Source organism: Catharus ustulatus, chromosome 17 (genome assembly GCF_009819885.2).
Source record: "Catharus ustulatus isolate bCatUst1 chromosome 17, bCatUst1.pri.v2, whole genome shotgun sequence".
Taxonomy (NCBI): domain Eukaryota; kingdom Metazoa; phylum Chordata; class Aves; order Passeriformes; family Turdidae; genus Catharus; species Catharus ustulatus.
In genome coordinates, this window is record NC_046237.1 from 3225896 (window position 1) to 3247265 (window position 21370).

Consider the following 21370-nt stretch of genomic DNA (forward strand, 5'->3'; position numbering starts at 1 on the left):
CTGCAGCCCTTGCTTGGTTATGATTCACCCCCAGAGGAGGAAATGAAAGTGCAGTAACTGTTGACTTTTCAGCCAGGGAGGCATACAGTTTATGGAGCAAAAACTCCAGCAGGAACAGAAGTGGGCTGAACTATAAACCGACTTCAGATGGAATAAACAAAGGAACAAAAATATCAGCAGCAAAGAGCAACAGCAAGGCTGAGCTCCAGTTTGGTGTTTGGCCATCAGAGGGTTACAAGCCAAACAAGTGTTTGTGTGAGGCTGCAGACAGGGACTGCAGTAAAAGTACATCTAGGAAAATACCCTGATGAAAAATCCCCTTCTTTTGTCTTTCAGTTTCAGTCTAGGTATAATGAGGATACTTCATCTCAAAAAGCAAAAAAGGAACTAAAATATGCAAAAGGAGGCCTGCCACAATCTGTGAAAGACCAGTAGATGGGTCTTTCAATGGGTGCAGTGTTTTACCAGCATCCTGGAATATCTGGATGCCTCCACAGGCTTTTGTTTTGTTTTTTTTGTTCTGTCAGTTTCAAATTGTGGTTAGAGAATCAAACACTTCTTACTGGTATTTCTGCTTTCCCAAACTTTTACCAAGTTCTGACAGAATTTACTCACTCTACCCTATCAGGTGTAAAGGGGAGCATGGCACTATCCCTGGTTTGAGATGCTGAGGAACAAGAGGCTGCCAGGACAGCTCTCTTCATGTGAGGCTGCCAGCTCCAGATGAGCCCAGCAGAGATAAAAGGTGCTTCCTGCATGAGGGCAGTTTGGCATCAAGTGTCCCTCCCCCAGGTACAGTGAGAAAGCTCTCTGTGTGCTAGACAGAAAGCTGTCAGGAACCTGAGTAGAAAAAACCAGCACAGGATGAATGAAACAACATCACCTGCAGAGCTGAGATCAGCAGCTCTCAAACCACCTGCCTCTGAGCCTTGAGATCAGGGGGAAAATAACTTGGGTGCCATCAATAGATATTTTATTTTTTAAACAGGAATGTGATGTACCTATCAAACTGAAAATTACCCCACAGAATGATTGGGAATATCTTGTACATGTTTAAATGCATCTAAAGCGAGAAGTGATGAGTCCACATGTGACCCTGTCCACTACCAACACTGCCATCCAAGTGATATCCAGCCTGTGGGGCTGAACCAGGGAACATCTGCCCACACTCCTGGACTGCCCAAGGAATCACAGCAGAGTAAAAGGAATCACTGGCTGTTATGCTTGAGGAGCACAACCTTTTGTAATGTGTAACCCCATAGCAGCCACAGGCTCCAATCACATCCCATCTGCAGAGCCCACCACGATCACCAACCCATTGCTGCTCTCAGATCCTGAAGGCACTGAAGGCACTACCTGCTCTTACAGCTGCTGGGTCTGTGTAAAACCAACCCATTCATCTCTTCCACAGAATTTAGGGGATATTACAGTTCCTCGTGGCACCACAGAGAAGGATGAAATCACTGTTTGCCCTGGCTTTGAGACAGAGAACTGAAACTCAAGAGGATGAAGCGTCTGGATGACAGTCAGGCGGGAAGTCCCTGGCAGGCCAAAGGACTGAACCCACTTCTTCCATCTCCTCCTCTGCTGCCTGACTTCTGGCTGCCTTCCCCATGCAGAGACTATCCCAAACCCACCACAGATCCCTGGCAGAACTGGGGGTGAGCTCAGGGGGCCAGTGTTCAGTTGGATGCCCCCAGAAGTGAACAGGGCTGAACCTCCCGTCTCTGCCAAGGCAACAGGAAAACACAGCCTGACTTTGGTTTGCTGCAGGCTAATTACAAATGGGAGAAGTGAAATACACTCCTTTGCCCTTAGCATCTGATTTAGAGGGAGGAAGGTCATTAAAATCATGACTGCAGTAGATCAGCCCTGAGCACAGCAAGAGATCTCTGACATGAAATGAAGCCAGCACTGCCTGCCCAGGTGGCTCCCCTGGTAATGCTGAGCTGGGAGTCCTCTGCAGGCTCAGACAATGCCAGAGGCACATCTTGGCCTGGGGAGTGAAGGGGAAGAGAAGGATGAGATTTTTAATGCAGTCAGGAATAGGATTCTGGAAGATGTCTCAAGCAAGAGACAGGTAAATGATATGGCAGAAGGTCAGAGACATAGGTGGGTTGAAAAGATACTGCAACCCTTAATTTTTCTGAGTATCCCTCCCACCTCCACAATTTCCTCTCCTTAAACCTCATTTTATTCCTTGTCTCAATGGGAGACACCATTCAGTTACAGAGCCCACAGCTAAGAAGTTGCATGGGAAGCTTTGAAATAATAGTGGCAATAATAGTCTTATACCATCATCTGGAAGATATGGGCAGCTTTCTTCCTTGAGCCCACTCATTTAGATTAGACAGGATAGTGGGAAATCCTTTAGTTGTAGGTCTACAGGTAAATCAGAGAAAGTACCTCTCTATTTAGTTTGCATTTTGGAAGATGTTCCAATTAAAATTGTAGCAATTACAGAAAATCTATGCAAATTCTATGAAAAAATATAGTATTAGTCATGGAAAAAAGAAACTCTTTCTGGTCTAACTTAGCCTAAAATTTCAGTTTTGTAGTAGTAAGATTTAACAAAACTTGTATTTCTATGACTTTTTGTTGTAAATTCCAATGGGGAGGGAGGAGAAAATTTAGAACAAAGATTCTCTGTAGTCCTTGCTTTGTGAGAAGAGATTGGAGCCTGAAAATCTCACAGTGAGAGTGACTTAAAGCCAGCCAGGGGAATGCTGTGGGGAATTTCTGTTCCTCCATAGGGATGCTGCTCCTATTGCCCCCTCCAGCACCTTCCTAGCAAAAGGCACTTACAGCAATAACAAGTGGTGAGTTCCACGTGGTGTGAGGAAACCATAATTCTTGGAAGACAAAGTCAGGCTGACTGATGCAATGAAATGGGAACAGGAAACATGGGACCTAGAGCCCCCACCACACAGTTCACATTGTGTGTCTTGGTTTGGGAGATTTCTTCAAAGATCAAAAAAAGATTCTCATAGTCCTTGCAGTACCTCCAAAATATTTCAGTTAATTCAAACCCCATTTTTCTGTCCCAAAAAAAGAGATTTTTCATTAAGTCCTAGATAGGACAATATTCTGACCTTCGGAAATCAATGCAGATATTGAATATAGAATGCAATACAACACTATTTTATAGTGAAAAGGATTCTTTCTTTTATGAAACTACTGGTTATCTCCAACTGAATCTGACTGAGACCCTCATGGCTACAATTTGGGTAAGAGCTGGAAGATTTTTTTTTCACATAAAAAACATCCTTGCAGTTGAGTTCCCCAAAGGCCAACATCTCTAAAAGTGTTTCCAAGAAACACATGGACACTGAGGTATTCAGCAGTAGCTTTACTTGAAGTATGATTTTAAAAGCATTTTTAATACTTATTTGGCAGCAAAACAAGGGGTTCTGATAAGCACTGTGTCAGAATCACCCCAGCAAAGGCACAGTGTGGGCCCCACATTGACATTTAGTTTAGTCTGTGGTTGGACAATCCAAAACCTGCCTGAACCTCTTAAGAGAACATTTCAAGGGCACTTTTAGGCAGATTTTTAATCACAAGGGGGGAAAAAACCCAAAGTATTTGAATTATTTATCCCCGCCAATGTATTTTTAGAGAGAAGAAGTTAAAATAAACTTTATCTGTAGGAAGCCTTAGCCTGATTGAAACCCTCTCCATCCATTTGGAGTCCTGTTAATAAGCCATCCAGACAGAGGGAGCATTCTTCTGGAAAGCCCGTTTGGCACAGCAGCCTGCAGCAAGAGCTGAGCAGGCAAATCCCACGGCAGGGGAGAGACAGCACTTTTTGACCCAAACAATGTCTAGACAGCCTGAAAACAGATAAATTAACAGGCAAGCAGCAGCAGCATCACCCAGCAGCAAAGCAGTGGATATTTGTCACCTCAGTGATGGGTTAAATGAAGACTCAAGGTCCCGGTATAGTCTTTATGAAACACAATGTGCTCCAGCTGTCTCCCTCCCTCCTCCTGAGCTATTTACTGTGTTAACAGCTCCATGCAGAAAGTTCACTGCCATAGGACACATTTCCCATCTTTTACAGACTGCCCTAATGAGGCAGCAGGATCAGAACAAATTAGTGGCAGAATTCCCCCGTCCCCTCGCTCACAGTGAAGGAACAAACATCCTTCCCTCCTGCACATGCTGGGCGATCTGAACCTGGAGCAGGACACGGAGATTCAGGGCAGATGAGAGAAGCTTGCTCAGCCTAATGGTGTAACAATATTTTAAAATGCAATTCCTGCTCAGGATGCTGCGTTTGCTTTGCAGCCCAGCTCTCCTGTTGCAGAAAGCACATGGTTTGCTATATATAGTGGGGCTTGAAAAATCACTTCCGTTACTAAACCGAGCACAAATAGTTTCAGATGACACTTTTGGTAGAGAAGATCCGTGATTTCATGCACTGTGTTTACTGAAAATTATGCGCACACAAATTACCTTAATGAGATGCAAACCTTGTCATCTGCATTTAGTGCACCAGGAAAAAAAAAATCTGGTAGCTGCAATGATAGTATATTTAACATACAGAAAATAAATAGTTTGTTACATCAATGCTGTCAAAATGAAACAAGCCAAACTGTGATTAAAGCAGTTATCATTAAACCAGAGGCTGACTTCCAGAGCTGTTGTGAAAACAGCAAAAGAGCAATTTTCCTAAGTGCATTTCAAGTGATTGAGTAAAAATTGAACTTATGGTAGACTATGTTATAGAATACTACTTAAAGTGTTTGGATGATGATACTTCATAATACAGAAGCCTTCATGCAGTACAGTTTTAATGCTTTTTTTGTGCTGAGCCTGAAAGCATATTAAAGACTGTGAGACTTTGTGTCTGTGACACTCAGCCCCACCATTCTCAAATATGACAGCAAGGAAGTTTTGTCCCTGTGAAATTCCTTGTGTATATAAAGGGATGGAAGGGAGAGAGGCAGAACTTCTTATATCATACAAGATGCATGTCTTGGCTCCTGCCAAGCAATATTCTGTGCATCTTCAGTATGGCAGGAGCTGTAAACATGTTGTATAATCACATAACTGGGCTGTGACCCATTTGTTAGCAGCATAGGAAAAATACATCAAAGTCACAGAGAGTCTCTTCAGACAGGCCTCGACAGATACCCATCTGGTAATAACCCCAGACTGTGAAGGATGGGTGATTTATAGAGGTGTTAAGGAACCCTCTTTTTTATGTATTTATAAATCTCTGTTTAAACTCTGTACTGATTAACTGAAGTGCAAGGAAAATATAAGGAAAAACAATGCACTCTTTTAGAAACAGTAGAGAATTGAGTGATGTGTAAAAAAGATTGTGGCCATATTAGAGTGACATGTAGTGCAGAGTATTCCTGAAAATCATAGAATCCTAGAGTAGCCTGGGTTGGAAGGGTTCTTAAAATCATTTTTTCCCATCCCCTGCCATGGGCAGGGACACCTTCCACTATCCCAGGTTGCTCCAAGCCCTGTCCAGCCTCGCCTTGGACACTTCCAGGGATGGGGCAGCCACAGCTGCTCTGGGCACCCTGTGTCAGGGCTCCCCACACTCACAGTGGGTTATTCAGTACAGAATGCATCTTTATCAGCAAAGAAGCCCATCTCATGCTGGAGCATCCCATTTTTGTGCCGGGCACATACAAACACAGGATGGTAGCCCCTTTCTTAAATAGTCTGTAACCTCAGTATCTTCTAAGTAATTTCAACAAGGGTGAATAATGAAAGCTGAGTGCATGCAGATATCTTTTCTTGTGAATCCAAACACACAGCATGGATTTTCTTCATAGCTCTATATTCTGTTTATATTAATTGCTTGGCTTAGGGCCCTTCCCTTTCCCAAAGCTTTTTTGGATTTGGGGAGGATACATTGGTGTTGGTGGGTATCTTCTGTAGTCTAGACTTGTAAGTTCCTACTCTATTGTTACATTGCACCACTGGAAGGTTTGTAAGTCACACTACTTGTCAAAGTTATGAGGATGCTGAATCATTTTTATTAAGCATCAAAGTCTCCCCCCCACCTTTCATTTCTTTAACTGAAAGCTTCATTAGATTGCAAAATGGCACCTCTGTGCTCAGACAGGGCTGTGGGCAAATCAGGTTCTTTCCTTTGTTAAATCTGATTGATTTATTGCACATATAAAATGAGCAGTAAATGTTCAAGTTCTAAAGTTATTTAACAAGTGTCTGAGTGGAATGAAAATAGCTTTCTAAAATAGTGCAAATACTTATCATAAGCATATTAAAGAGACTTTTCATTTTCAGACGTTACCAAATGCCCATAAATTCTTAGATATTCAAACAGTCAGGCACCTGAGGAAGCTTAGGATAACAATTAATTACGAGACATGCTGCTCAAGAAGCTCTTTGCAGCCCTGAGTTCTGCAGCATTTTAGGAAAAAGGAAGAGACCATTCTGCTTATTTAGTAGCAGGAAATAAGAGGCAGACAAGGTTTGACTAGTGTGAGATGGAATATTACCTCAAGTCTCCCTCCAGCCAAGTCAGAGGCACATACTGGACATCACTGGACCTCCAGATGACTTCAGAAGGACTCTGGACCCTTATTCAGGCAATGTCAGTGATCTCACTGATTCAGGATTGTGTTCTCTCATTAAACCACTCCATCAGCTTGCTGAGCTCACTGGGAAGAGAGGGCACTCTACAGAGAATCCCATTCCCTCTCTGCCCTCTGCAGGTGCTGCCTCTCCTGGGACAAGCCCTGGGAGATCAGAGTGTCTGCCCCTTACCTGGACAGATCCTGGGGCAGGGAGATGGGTGTGCACTGGGGCTCAGCTGAGACCTGGAGGGAAGAGAGGAGAAGAGCCATGAAGTCACAGCTTGGAAACGAGCAGAATGTGCCTAACAGAGACTTAGAGAGAAAAGCAAACATGAAAGTGCAGCCGAGCAAAGCTTAATTCCTATTTCACATTAGTTTTGCTACTGGTACCTTGTCCAAATTCAGAGTCACTGTGCTCACAACCAGTTTCTTTTCTAATTTCCACTGACTACATAATAGAAGAAGAGAAGCAAAACAAAAAGGAGAGAAATGTGTCAGAGATGAGAAAGGATCGAAGAAAAGAGAAAAATTCAGTTGAGCGGTGGCAGAGGACATCTAGGGATTATGCTCTGCAAAAAAAAAAACCACAAAAAACCCCCCCAAAAAAAGTTAAGAGCAGAGACTTTCATAGCAACTGAAGAGGAAAATAATAATAAAAAAAGGCACAACAAAAAACCCTGTCTCCTGTGGTGAAACTTCAGTGAAATGCTATTAAGGATAAATCTTTTATTGTATTGTCCTGCAGGCAGTCTGGTAAAAACTGTATTCTCAGCAGAAATGAACTCTCCCATTATAAAAAAGGAAAAACTGTCTGCTTTCAGGACTGGCTCCATGTAATGGCTGCTGAGGTACCCACAAGGGGATATCTGGGAGCTGTAGCAAGGAGAAGTAGGTCCAGATATTTCCTACTGAAATAAGGTCTTCTGAGTGAGAAGAGACATCAGATGTGTTTGCCACCAGCTTCCCATGGGCTGTCAAAAGACTGCAGCTCACATAAAGGATTCAGCCCAGGGAGAGCATTTAGAGAGGAAATTACTCCCTTTGCAGTGATTTGTCAGGACATCTTTTAATTGGGTCTTTAGCTGAGAGATAGGGAAAAACACTGGCCAAATTAGCCCTGGTGGAGTTACAGAAAGGAGAGATTTGACCCCCAAGCTGTGGAAGGGAGAGAAAAGGTTTTCCAGAGGAAAGGAAAACACAAAACTTTTTAAAAGGTTGGTCTAGAACAGAGGTGATGTAGCTCCAATGAGAGATGATGTGGTGGGCTCCTGATTTAGCCCATCCTCCCCAGGAATGGTTCCTGGAATAACCAGGAGCCACCCAGCCACCCTCTGCCACAGGGCAGCACAAACAGCCCATGGACAGGGGGATGGAGGCTCAGACAAACAGACATGCACCCAAAGAGAACCACAGAGCCATCAAACCCCAGAAGGGCCAGGGGGAATCTCTGGGAAGCCTGGCTGGGAGCTGCCCCACTCCCAGACTGTGCCATCCCCATCCTGCAGATTGTTGGTGAAGAGATTCAACAGCACAGACCCACAACAGACTATATCAGAAAATCCCTTTTCCAGCTCAACAAGTTAGAGTTTTAACCCTCACTGCTCCCACTGAAGAGCATTTCTTACTGCCTTGTGTCAAACACTTTTAATCACTCCATTCTAATTTCAAGCCCTCAAGACTTCATGACAAATATACACCTGTTTGTACCACTTTATGCCTGTGTCCTATAACAATCCTTATTTTCTCTGGGGATTGTGAATTCCAGACCTACTGCTGTCAGAAAGTGGCACTTTCAGACTTCAAATAGCCCCTCTTAATCACCCTTTCCAGGCCTTTTAAATACATTCTTCAAATTATAGATTTTGCACTCTCAGACTTTGAACATGTGAGGAATTTACCTGAATCAGTTTTTATCCATTGCCTCATAGTTCCAAACCTTTCCATTATTTAGGTCAATGTAGCCTCACTCCCTCCTTCCACTTAGATAAAAGATCCATTTTCTCACTGCATTTTTTTTAACATCTCATACCTGAGACACTTTTGCTGTTGCTATACTGAGCAAAGAATTGCTTTATCTTTTCAAGGGAATAAAGACCACTTTTAAAATCTTGTGTTCATTTGAAATTGCAGAACTACTTTGTGTTTGTGTGCATTATTATTGCATTACAGAACAGGCTCAGATCATGACTGCAATCCCCATGCAGTTGGAAGTGTTCAATCTCAAGTTTCCACAATTCTGTGAACTTACACATTTCTTTACACATAATATGGTCCTAAAACCTCCTTTGCTGATTATAAAATGCTATTCTGATTGAATTTTTTTTTTGCTTTTCTCTCACCTTGAACAATAAAAGTCATTGTTACTTTTATAGCCTGTTTCATTTTTAGGGGTGCAGCAGGGATTGCTGCAGGATGTTGGGTAAACTAGAATTCATAGTTTATCCCACAGTAGGTTCCCTGCTGGAACTGGGTTTAAATGTATTTTTCTGTATTCAGTATGATTAATTCTGATGCCAGGGGACTCTTGGTACATTTCCTAAGGATAAATCCATGGGAATTGCAGTCACTTGCTTAAAGATGATTGTTCAAAGTGCAAAGCACCGGGAAAGAGGCCTAAAAATAAAACATGATCAAAATTCTGCTGTAGTTGTAGCCTGCAGAGATTTAGGGGTCCTGGATGTTTTGGAAGCAGAGTTACAATAAAATGAAACCTGCCTCCTAACCAAAATAAACTGGGACTGAGTAACACACAGTGGCAGGCACAGACTGGCAGTAATGGGCTATAATTATATACAATTTCCTGCACAGAGAGGGATATTTCCAGGTAATTTCTGACTAGCCTTTAAAAACTATATTTTGGGCATTAAAACACCCTCAAATTTTATTTTAATGAACTTTAAAACTGTGTGACACACTAAAGGCAAACTAAGTGCTGCTTGGCACAGCCTGTCAGGTGGAATGGAGGAGAACATGTGGCTGCAGAGCAATGGTGCTGCTCCCAGCCCGAGCCTGGCAGCAGGGAAGGGAATCTGTTCCTTCAGCAAAAACGTGGCAAAAACAAAGCTCCTGCTGCCAGGGGCTGCAAGGATCCCCTGACCAGCAGCACCCACGGTGTGCCAGTGTCCTGGTGCTCCACAAGGATAAAGATGCTGCTTAGGCAGAGCCAGCTGCTGCTCCCAGCCCTTTGGAACAGCTGGCTGCACAGCAGACACCCAATTCCCTGCTAAGGAAGAGCCTGTTAAAAGCCTGCAGAGGGGAGACAGCAGCAAGGAATAACACTGGCTGTGTCTGTGTTAGCATTTCAGGCCGGGGCAGGAATGTGCTTTCAAAGCAAATCAAAGAGGAGGAAGGAATTGAAACCAAGAAACTTTTTCCAAACCTCTGCTGGAACAGCTCTGCTCAGTGGATGTGCACAGTGGGGCCTGAGAGGCTGCTCCTATGTTTTCTCACTCTCTCAGCACAACATTCCAATTCCTAGCACTTGAGTTCTCTCTTCAGGATATTCTGGAAGAGCCAGGTCAAGCCAAAGAAACCTTTGACTAAATGCTGGAGCAAGACAACAACATTGTTCAACCATTTCCTGAACATTTGCAGGATGACATGGGTGCACAAAATTAGAGATGGCTCATCCTCTTACTTGAAGGCTAATTTAGTCCCTTGTAAGCAGTATTTATGTTTTTTGTGTGAGGCTTTAATAACAACCTAGACTTACTAACATGTAAGTATGAGATGTAAAACTCTGTAGGTGCATTTTTTAAATCCTCAGGGAATTCAAGACAAATGCATTGGTCTAAAAATGAATTGTCTAAAGCCTAGGCACTATCAGAAGCTTCAAAGTGGCCTGACAGAACTGCAGATTGCCCAGCTGAATTCTTCATCATACAGAAATATGTGCAGCACCAAGCACTAAGGGACCATTTATTCCAAGCTAGAGCTACGCTGCAGTTAGTGAAGTTACCAGAATTTTACTGGTCATACAGGTGGGAGAAGTTAAGCCCCATGGTGTTGGAATTATGATTGAGAAATCATGGTAAAGTAAATTTCACATCTGAAAGAACTTAAGGAACCGAACTGGCAACTTTCCTCTTACTCTAAATGTTCTCAGAAAAAACTTTTAGATGCTTTCAAAGACACATTTGGTCCCTTCATGCTGAAGTGGTGCCAGAGCACACATTACAGTCTTGGATTTACCCATAGCAACTGATGAATTCCCTATTAGGAAAAGAATCTTTTCAGTTCCATCAGAATTAATACATTGAAAAAATCTGGGTCTAAATGGAGAACACAGGCTCAGAGAGGTGGAATATCCTCTGAAAGTTAAGCAAGGGTATTTTTTTCTTTACTTACAGCTAAGGTGGATTAACAGAGGCATATGGAGAAGATCAAATATACCTTGAAATAATGGATGTATAAATCTGCAGACTAAATCTCTCTTGAGTACTGGACAAGAGAGAATATAAAAATGTGGAGATCATTTACTGAGGGGATATAACACTGCAAAGCCAGAGGGGTTCTAGGATCTTCAATATTTTATAAGAGGAAGCTTAAAGCTATTTTAATAAACCATTGAGGCCAGTTTTTTAAAAATGTAAATGTGCAACTGTGCACACAATCTGCATATGCAAATCACCACAATTGGACAAGCAAATCAGATAATTGCATGCAAATATGCCTACTCACTCCATGCCTGTGTCTACAATGGTAGTAACTGTGCATGCAAATTAGGTACACATTTTATACACATAAAGGTACAGCTTAAGTGGCATATGGCATGGAAATATGGCATCCAATGTAACAAAAGAGGGAGAAGGAAATAGCAGGGGATAGAGTTAGCTGTAAATAATAACATGGAGTGAACACAAACACACACACATGGATCTATAAACACAACATTATCAAAAAGAAAATACATGGGTCTTTTAGTGCTTGAGGAACTGAAATGACACACGTTGTGTGGAGCAGGCGTCTGTGCAAGCTAAAACAGCTTCCCAAGAGACCCAGTGCCCATTCACAGCATGGCCTAGGGTGGCTTTTCACAGCCACACCAGCCTCCCCCTGGTTTGCCCAATGACCCTCCTTGAGTTGAAGATGGAGTTCAGTGTCTCTTAGACTGACGCAGGCTGAAAACTCAGCTGCAAACGCTGCCAAATGAACATCAAAGGTTGTGGTGGTTTCACTTGACACATGGACAGATGTATTCAAGGAAAAAGGCTTTGTAACTCTTTTGTCTTTCAAAAGTATTGATTTTGCTTCAACTACCTTCCTTTCTGCTTTGAAGCTAACCCAGTGTACCATCCTCTGCATCAGGCTCATTTGGATTCAAACTGCACGAGAGGGAGATGAGTGGCAGGCAGGATGGATGGATGGAGCAGAGGAAAGCATTCTAACCTCAACTGTATCCTTGAACTTAAAACCTATGTTACATTTTTAAACACACTTAGACCTTTAACTTAGTAGTTAGCAGATTAATGAGATGCACAGACTGACATTTTATTTGAAATTTTCCAGGCAGAGAAACACAAAGTGCTCAGCATGAAGAGCAGGCTGAGTTGCGATGACAGCAAGCCCCCTCAATCACTCCAGGCTTCAGCATGCTCAGATATAAAACAATGAGCACAAGTTGGAGAACAGAATAAAAGTGTTGATTAAATTTTGATTCAGTCCCTTTTATGTGTGAGATTCCACATTTGTGCCACACTCACACAGCCCAGAACAGCAAAGGTCACTGTCCAGCCAGTGCCTTCAGCCCTGGGCTCATGACACTCATGGCTTTGAAGAGTTGGAGGCTCAGCCCAAAAAGTTCTCCATGGTTCAGGACAAGCTGGAGTCACAAGGATCAGCCTGGCCCAGGAACATCTGAAACACATGGCTGCCAAAGGAACTCAGAGGGAAGGTGGACAGCTGTCCAAAATCACCCATCTCCAGCTTTTTACACGCTTTTGTCGCCTGCCTGTCCTTTGCACCTTAGACATCCAGGTGAGGTTTTGTCCTTGCCCACACAGCAAATCCACTCTCAGTCCCACCACGTGGATTCTTCTGGCCATGGCTGTTTCCCTCATGAAAACCCAACTGCCTGAGGAAGATTCCAGAAGAGGGATCTTCTAGGGGAAACACAGGTATTGAAAACAAGGGAATGGCTTTGAGAACCCATTGGCATCTTCCATTCTCCTACACTAAGAAAGAATTATTCCCCCCAGGACTCATCCCTATTTACCTTTCTTTCATTGTTCAATGCCCTAATCTTCCAAAAGCCTGAGGCAAAAACTGTGGAGGTGTTTGTGTCATGTGCACCACTTGTCTCAGTCCATCTTGTGACACACTGGAAGGAGCAGCCCTGTCTCCATATGACTAATATCCCAATTGTTTTATTTCAGAGCAACTCAGAGTTTTAAAGTCTTTAAGTCAGCTTTGGCCCAGGTTCAGAGCACATATTTTCCCTCCCAGTTCTGCATAGCCTTTCAAGCCAGAGCAAAAGAAAGTTGGAGTTGTTTCTCACCCACTGAGCCTGGGTGCCCATGCACACATTAAGAGACCATTCACCTTTCAGTACATATCTAGGCTAAACTGATTTCACTTTCAAGAAAGAGGAAAACTTAGTGCTTAATGGATTTTTACTGAACTCCAAGGCAGTTTGGAAGTACATTCTGACATGCAGCATTAAACACTACTGCAGCTGCACTCAGAGGAACAGGCAAATGCGTGCAAGCTCACAGAGCAGAGCTTTTACCTCACCTCAGATTGCTGCCTGAGCCTTTGGGGGCCTATCCCAGCACCCAGTGGAGTTAATGAGAGAATAACCAAAGGATTTAGGAAAACTTGAGTGAATTTGTACTATAAATTTGCTTATGGAAGCAGCTATGTTGGTAAAGATAGATATTCCCAAGTTAAAATGGGTTAATGTTACACCATACATCCGCCCCCCACCCAAAAAAAATGAAAAAATGGTATCAAAACTTGGTGAACAAACTGTTTCATTCTGATTAGATTCTGTGTCTCTTAGTGAAATCACAAATTTATATGAGGCATGCTGGGTGACTGATAGCCAGGTGGGATTTGGAAATACATCTTAACAAACAGGTTGGGCATCTTTGTCACAGACTTGTATGTGTAGGAGCTTTGTCTTAGCTGACAAAATACACTTCTTTTTCCCTGTAAAATGTAACAGTCAGGTATTCTACTCATTTCAGCAACTGCAAGTAGTAAGAATTGCACTTTAAAAAAAATTAAAATCACATAAACCAAAGGCTATATCCAGCTTGTCCAATTCTCCCTGCGCATGCAGATTCCCACTCCTGCATGTATGTTATGTTATTTTCCTCTTTATAGATCCACACTCTTCAGAGTAACTATTTTCTCTTTACATATTCACAATCTCCAAAATAAGGGCATCTTGGTGTTTGTAGGCATAATCTTAAGAGAAATAACAGTAAGACTCTCTGTTAGAGGCACACAGAGGGACAGCCAGCAGAGTGACATCCATCTCAACCTGTTCTGGAGTTGGGCAGACAGCCCAACACTGTCACAGCTGTCACTTGTGACCATGGAGGACAAGTTTTGATTAGGAAGAATTTTTATTTTTATTTTTATTTTAACAGACTTTTCCACTCACCAGGCTCTGACACCATTTACCCTCAGGTACTTTGGAAACAATCTCAGGAGTTGTTAGCAGTTGTTTTTGAGGATTCCTAAGGGACAGGGAAGGGCCAGAGTTCTGGCAGAAGACCAACACAGCACCCACCGGAAAGCAGGAGATGAAGAACTGGGAAATTACTGTCTGGCAAATAAATCTTCTGCACAGGTACCAAAACAAAAGGATGAAACCACTTGTAAACCCACAGAAGATAACAAGAAAATCAGCAAGCACAAGCATACAGCTACTGGGAACAGATGATGTCAAACCAAGCTCTATTCTTTCCATGACAGGATTACAGGCTCAGGGATAGAGGAGAAACAACAGTTGTCATGGCTTGTTTTAAGCAAGTCTTTTGACTCTGACTCATGAGACATTCTTATAGGCAAGCTCAGAAATTTGATCTTCAAGTAACTCAGCAGTGGATGCAAAAGGCTGAAAAAGTATGCAACAGAATATTTAATAGGAAATCATTGTCAAATTGGAAGCATGTTTTGAGTGGATATGCTGAAGAGCTGTTCTAGGTCTAGTTCCATTATTTCTGTTAATGTCTCAGAGTGTGGAATAGGAAAATTTGCAGAAGACAATGGAAATACTTAAGCCAGGTTGGGCAAAGATCTATCAAGAGTGATGTAAGTAAAGCTGATCTTGCCACAGGGCACAGTTGGACTGGGCAACTCCTTTAGTCCCTGCCCTTATGCTGTTTGTGCATGTGGGTAAAAATCTTTGAGTAAGAGGTAGGAAGTTAGTAGTTAACAACTCGCTTTTTGAATAGGGCAGCCAGACAAACTCTGAAAAATATTTCCAGCTACCCCTTCTCATAGTCCTTGTAACCTTATGAGATAATTAATAATAGCAGAAGGTTGCCCTAAAGCCAAGGACCAGGGGGCAGGTGATGATCTCAGTGCATTTTCTGCACAGAGCCAACAGAGGTTGGGGTCAACTAACTTGGATTATGCACCAGTGTCTTTTAATTTTGTCTGCAATAAAGTATGGACGTGCACAGACTCCAGCAGTGTGACACCCAGTTATCATGGGCTTCATAAAGCCTAGGTTAAACCCTCTAAGAGATCAGGGAAGAGTGCCTTGTCATCACAAATCTTGAGCCTGCCAGCACAGAGTGAACGATGAAGTCCTTCAATGCTTTACAGCCCAAGTCCCTGTGGGATTCTTTAATTATCCTTTGCAATAATTAAGGCACAAACAATTGATATAAGAATCTCCATTTGTTTAGAGTGTGCGGATTCCCTTCCCCCAAGGCTGGAGAAAGCTCAAACACATTTATACTCCAAAGCTGCTCTTCTCCAAAGGGGGATTGTTCTGCTTGGCTGGGAATGAAAGCCATCTCGGCACGGTGGCAGGTAGGGCTGTATTAAGGCAGCAGTTGGGGGCCCACAGGAGCTACTTGATTACATGTTGGAACAGCTTCATTCTTCAAGGACTGGCATCAGGCCAATTAGTCCTATAGGAAGACTGATGTTTTAACTAAGACACATCCATCTACACTGCAGCTTTATAAACACACTGTTTGCTGAGTAGGGACTGCCTGGGCAGTTCTATTTCTGATTTTCCAGAAAGGTCAAAGGACATCAGGCAGATGTACTGGAAATCTGAAAAGCACATCAGTGAAATTCAGACAAGATCTAAAATTATTCAGTATGGCCTTCACTGGCTAGGCTGCTATAGATTTTTTGCTTGGAGCAAAACAGTTGCAGTTTGTAAGGATCTTTTAAGGTCCTCTCTACCCAGAAAGAAAGCAGCCCCTGAGGAACCTGCAGACACTGAGCAAGGAGGGAATAAACGTACAGCAGGCAAAGCAACAAACCTCAGAGAAAAGCAGAGCCCTGAAGGCACGACCCTGGACACGTTCAGACTCACAGTGGAGAGGGACAGTCACACAGCTGGCTCTGGTGGCAGCTGGTGGTTCCAAACCCACATCCCTCACTACCAGCCCCATGCAAAGGCCTCTGCCATGGTGCAGCTGATCCCACAGATCCCACATTGAGAGCTGGAGCAGCAGGAGAGGCTGCAGATGGATGCTGCCTCCAAGGGTGCTGTTAGTGCCACCAGGCTGGAACTGCCACTCCTGCTGGTGGCTCTCCAGAGCTCCCAGGTCTGCTGACCCTTCCCTTTCACCTTCCCACCCTTTCTGTGACCTGATATGAGACTTGTGCCCTGGGAAAGAAGGAACCTGGGAGGCTTTTTTCCAATCGTTGACTTGACTCACAGGGTGTGTTGCAGCATGGAAGCCAAAGGCCACTCCAGGTTCACTGGGAATAGGAGGTGCAGGTTCTCAGTAGAACTTTGGCAAGAAAGCTGCTTTTGTCAGTCTGCCTTGCAGCCAGCAAATGGGAGGCAACAGCCCTGAGACTCCAGATTCTTCCTAACACACACAGCTGTAAATGAGAGCCTCTGTAGCTTCCAACATTATGCAATCAGTTACATTAGAAAAAATAAATTAATCATCACCACCTTTAAGATCTACAGTAAATATAAAGAAGATAATTTTTAAATACCCTAATTATATTACAAAATGTAGTCCTCTTAATACCAAGCTATAAAAGTTGGTTGCAGATTGTAACTGGGCTTCAGTTTTATAAGTATGACTATAAGCTACAAACTTTGCTTCTTCAGAGAAGCATGAAGACAGGATGGGGAAGAAGTTCTTGTTCCTGCAATGCACCAAAGCTGATCTGTAGCCAGGAGAAAGTTTGGACATTATGTATTTACAGCACCAGCACGTAAACCAGGAGTCAGCCAGGGCAGCCCTGCCAGGCTCTGCAGAACAACTCTGCTATGATTCCCTCCAGGGATAAACTCAACACTCAGATCCTAGGAGGGAAAATACTCCTGAAATTCACAGCAGGCAGCTTTGAAGGTGTCAAGCCCAGGTCTGCCACAATGCAGTATCTGAGTATCACCCACTCGAATGAGCAATGCTGAATAAGAAAGGTCCTGCATGTACAGGCACCTAAGGAGGGTTAAACAGTCCCAAATTTCAGGTATATCCATCTAAATTCCTTGGCTGGACTTCCTTTATAGTCCATGGGCAATCACACTTGCAGTGTGATTCATCCAACCTCCTTTAGTAGCCAGCTGCAAGTCCAGGTATCACCTTTGAAGTGTTCCTTCCTCTTCCCTGAGTACAAAAGAAGTAGAAAGAGTTTCACGCAGGGATGCCACATTGTGGACATCTTCCAGTAGGTGAGATGAATCCAGCCAGGCTGTGCAAGAGCAAGGAGAAAAGTGCAAAGCTGAAAAACTGCTGAAAAACATAATCCTATGAGTTTAGTCTTCTAGTTTTGCACAAAGTCCTCAAAGATCCTGAAGTCAGGTCTGATTTTTAAATTACTCAAATTTTCTCCCTCTGTTGGCAGCACTCTGTTAGAAGAACTGCAGAACAACAGTGCCTGTTCTCTAGAAAAAAATATTTTATAAAATTAGTCCCTAAATCGAGTTCTCTATCCTCCATTTGGTAATTAATTTCCTCATTAAATGCTGACCATGAGTTTACAACAAAAAGTAATTAAGTGAGGCCACAAGCTGCAAAGGTTGGATGAGCTTTTGATCAGTCCCTAATTGAAGGCCTTGCTGCATGCCAAAGGGTAGCTGGAGCATCTTTCCAAAGGTGACATCAACAACTTGCAGTGAGATGACAGCTGTCAGGACAACAGCCTCGTTAACCTCAGCCCAGCCAGGGCTGCCTGAGCTGTCCCAGCACTGCCAACCCATTTCCTGCTTGTCACACTTCACATGGCTCAAGTCCCTTGGTAGCCCCATCTTCTAATTAGTCACTAGTTACACTGTCAGGTATTGTATTGTGTGAAGAAATGAGGATTAGCCCTTAAATTCTCCAAAAAGTAAAGGTTATCATTGATTCTGCACCTCCTTTTCTACCCACAGGAGTCCCTGTTCCAGCAGCATGAAAGCATTCTAGAAAGCACCTGAATATCTTCATGCTTTAGGTAAAAAACATTCCCTTCATAGGGAAATGTGCCTCGATTCAAGACTGTTCTCACACATTCCCAATTATTTTCACTTTCTTTTAAAGCACCAACCTCTTGTTTACTCACTGATGTATTTTAACGTGAGACTCTCCTAAGTTCAAAGCTTATCTGCTTTGTTTTTTTGCTGATACAAGGATTGCTTCCAGTGTTTACCCAGCTCATGCAAGCCCCTATAATTTTGTCAGTGTTATCTTTTCAAAGGTATTTTGTCTGTTCAAATACACTGAATGTAAAACAAAACCAAAGCCTGCATACAGTTTCAAAAGAAGAATGCAAAAGGCAGTAAAGCAATAACAACCCTGCCAGGGCCTTTCCATGAGGGATCCAGGAGAGCTGGGGCTTAATTCTGACAAAGGCAACACTGCAAGCAGTGGAACTAAAAACACTCCAGTGGGAAATATGTGTAAACTGGTTTTAAACTGCAGTACAATACAACACTTTTGATCTGAGGGCTTAGTTCAGACAGTACAAGACTGACAGATAAAACAATATTCCTCCAAATATTTAAATGGCTGCTGCAAAGGGAAAAGGAATTGTCCATCCTCTGGTGAGAAGGATTGGAGGACTGGGCTTCTACTTAAAAGGTGAGGTATGAGGGAAAACTTTCTGCTAGAAAGATGGGGAGTTTGTAGAATTGGAGTAATGGGAAAGGGTCAGAGAGACAGTGTTGGAATAGTGTGGATATCTTGGGACAGCTGATGGATAAGATGATAGTGTGATGTGCAAAATATTTTCTAATCACCATCTCTTCAGAAAGTCAGAGTATGACATATTCAAAATGTGGAACCAGCATTAATATCCAAAGCAATTCAAACCCTACTCTGAGCTGCAAGTCTCACGATAGTTCATGGGTTTGCCTTTTTAAAGCCCCAGCTGCCAGATTCATGCATTGCAAAGCAATCTCATCTTTCATTTTAAAAAGTTATATTTCCACTTCTCAAAGCTGTGGAAAGAAGCCTGAAAAGATGAAGTGCCAGTATCCTTAACAGCTCCAAAGAGAGAAGGCAAATAAAAGGAATTCAAAGTACATTGGTTTAAGCCAAACTCATAATTTCTTTTTCCCAGGCCTGGCTTATGATTTTTGAGAACTGGCATTTGGAAATGCTGGAAACACAAAACTCTTAATAAGGAACAGGGGGGAATTACTAAGAAGCTTGAAGAAAGCTGTAAGATTTGTTCATTGCAGTAAAAACGTGATCATTAAAGAATTGAAGAGAGAGATTTGTTAAAGGCTACCAAAATTCTGGTACTTTCTCACACAACAATCAGCTCCACAGTCCCTGGTGACTGAGCTGTGCCTCTCTTTGTTCCACTGCCTTTAATTGTACGTCAGCCTGGTGGCTGGAACGTGACAAACTCATTTTGTTTCCTGGGGAAAGAGAGGGCCCTTTTGGGGCTATAGAGAGCCTGATACCTGTGAGCAAAACAGTCAAACAAATACAGACTGAGAACAAACCCAGCTTTTGTATTCAGTCTTCATGGCCTGGTTTCTTTTGCTTGTATCCAGCATCTTTGTGGTGAATGTTGCTATCAGAAAGCCTTTCTTCCTGACTTTAGGAAGTACATTTTTATGATAAAGGAACAATTATGGAATTAATTTGTTTCTTAAACAAGCTTTTCTTACAGGAGTTTTTCTTTTTTAATGAGCTTAAATAGCAAAAACATTTCATCAAGCTTCTGTTGATGTACTTAAATATGTCCAAATAAATAGCATATTTTCAAGTTGAGTAAATATCCACATACCAAATCTGGATCCTATTTAAGCCTCAAGAAAAATAATAATATTGTCTATCCACGCTGATGAATATGCTATAATGTATTATATATGCTTTGGGATTGCTAGACAAAAACCTACATATGTAACAGAATATGACAGAAATTCACTCAGACATGTTTTCCATTCCTTAGAAACTGAAAATCCACAGCAGATCTTCAATTTTCCCACTAGGACAAAAATATTTCTTTATTGCCTCTTGCCCATCCACCAGCTGAAGGGAGCTAACTCCACATGCACACTCTTATCTCCACACAAGCTGTACACTTTGGGGAGCATATGCTGAATAGATTAAACTAGAAAACAAGTAGTTGCAAATATTTTTTGCCTTAAAACATCCCAGGCAGCTTTTGATTTAAGACAATCTTGCGTTTGAGTAAAGGAAGGATAATTTAAAAGATTTATTAATTTTCATGAAATAATTTAGTATTTTGTGATTAATTTCAATTTTACTGTAGGCACAGAACTCAACTCCCCTAAAATTGCAAAATGTCTCATTGATAATACAGAGACAGAGACCTTTAGCCAAGGTCTTTGTGTGCAGTGGTGGGTATTCATATTCCTAAAATTCCCTGCCTAGCCTAGTCAAATAGACTATGGGAAGTAAAGGAATGTGTAAAACTAAAGAGGACACTGCTCACATTGCTCGTGTGATCACCCTGTGTGTGTATGCACAGCTGCCCCAGCACTGTCCCCTTCAGATGTGCTGCTGCATTAGTGCTGAAACACAACAAAATGCAAAACATTGAAATGCTTAAGAGGCTTTTAAAGAAAATGCTGTGAGAACTTGGCCTGCACAGAGTGGTATCGTGTTTGACTACCTGAATTAGATTTAATCTGGCTCCCCCAGCGGTAATAATAATATAATATGCTGTAAAAATGAGTCTAAAAATCTTAAATTGAATCTGTATGTTTACTATGAAAGTGGCTTTGTCAGCTGTACATTACAAAATTTTAATATTTTCAGCAGGCAAGCAATACATCTTGTCTAGACACTGGTGAAATTTTCAGACACAAAATTATTTTAAATTCTAAAACAAATAATGCAGACTTCACCCCCCCCATCCCTAACAGATTGTGGAATGTCATTTACTTTAAATTTGCAGCCAGACATCACATAGCCAGAGAAATTGCCTGTAAGAAAAATAGGCTGACACTTATCACTGCATTCCAGGGGGACCAGGGGGTGATGTCAGCTCTCTCTGTTTCTCCCAGACAATTGAGCGTCCTACAAATCAATAAAAACAAGGTTTATTGGTATGTTTGCTTTATCACACTTGAGCCACTTTCATTGTCCTAGTGACAAAGTCTTCACAAATTGAATCATTAAACACAGTAATTGTGTTTCAAATACATTTTAGAGAGGAGGAAGGGAAGGGAGGGTGTAAAAGAT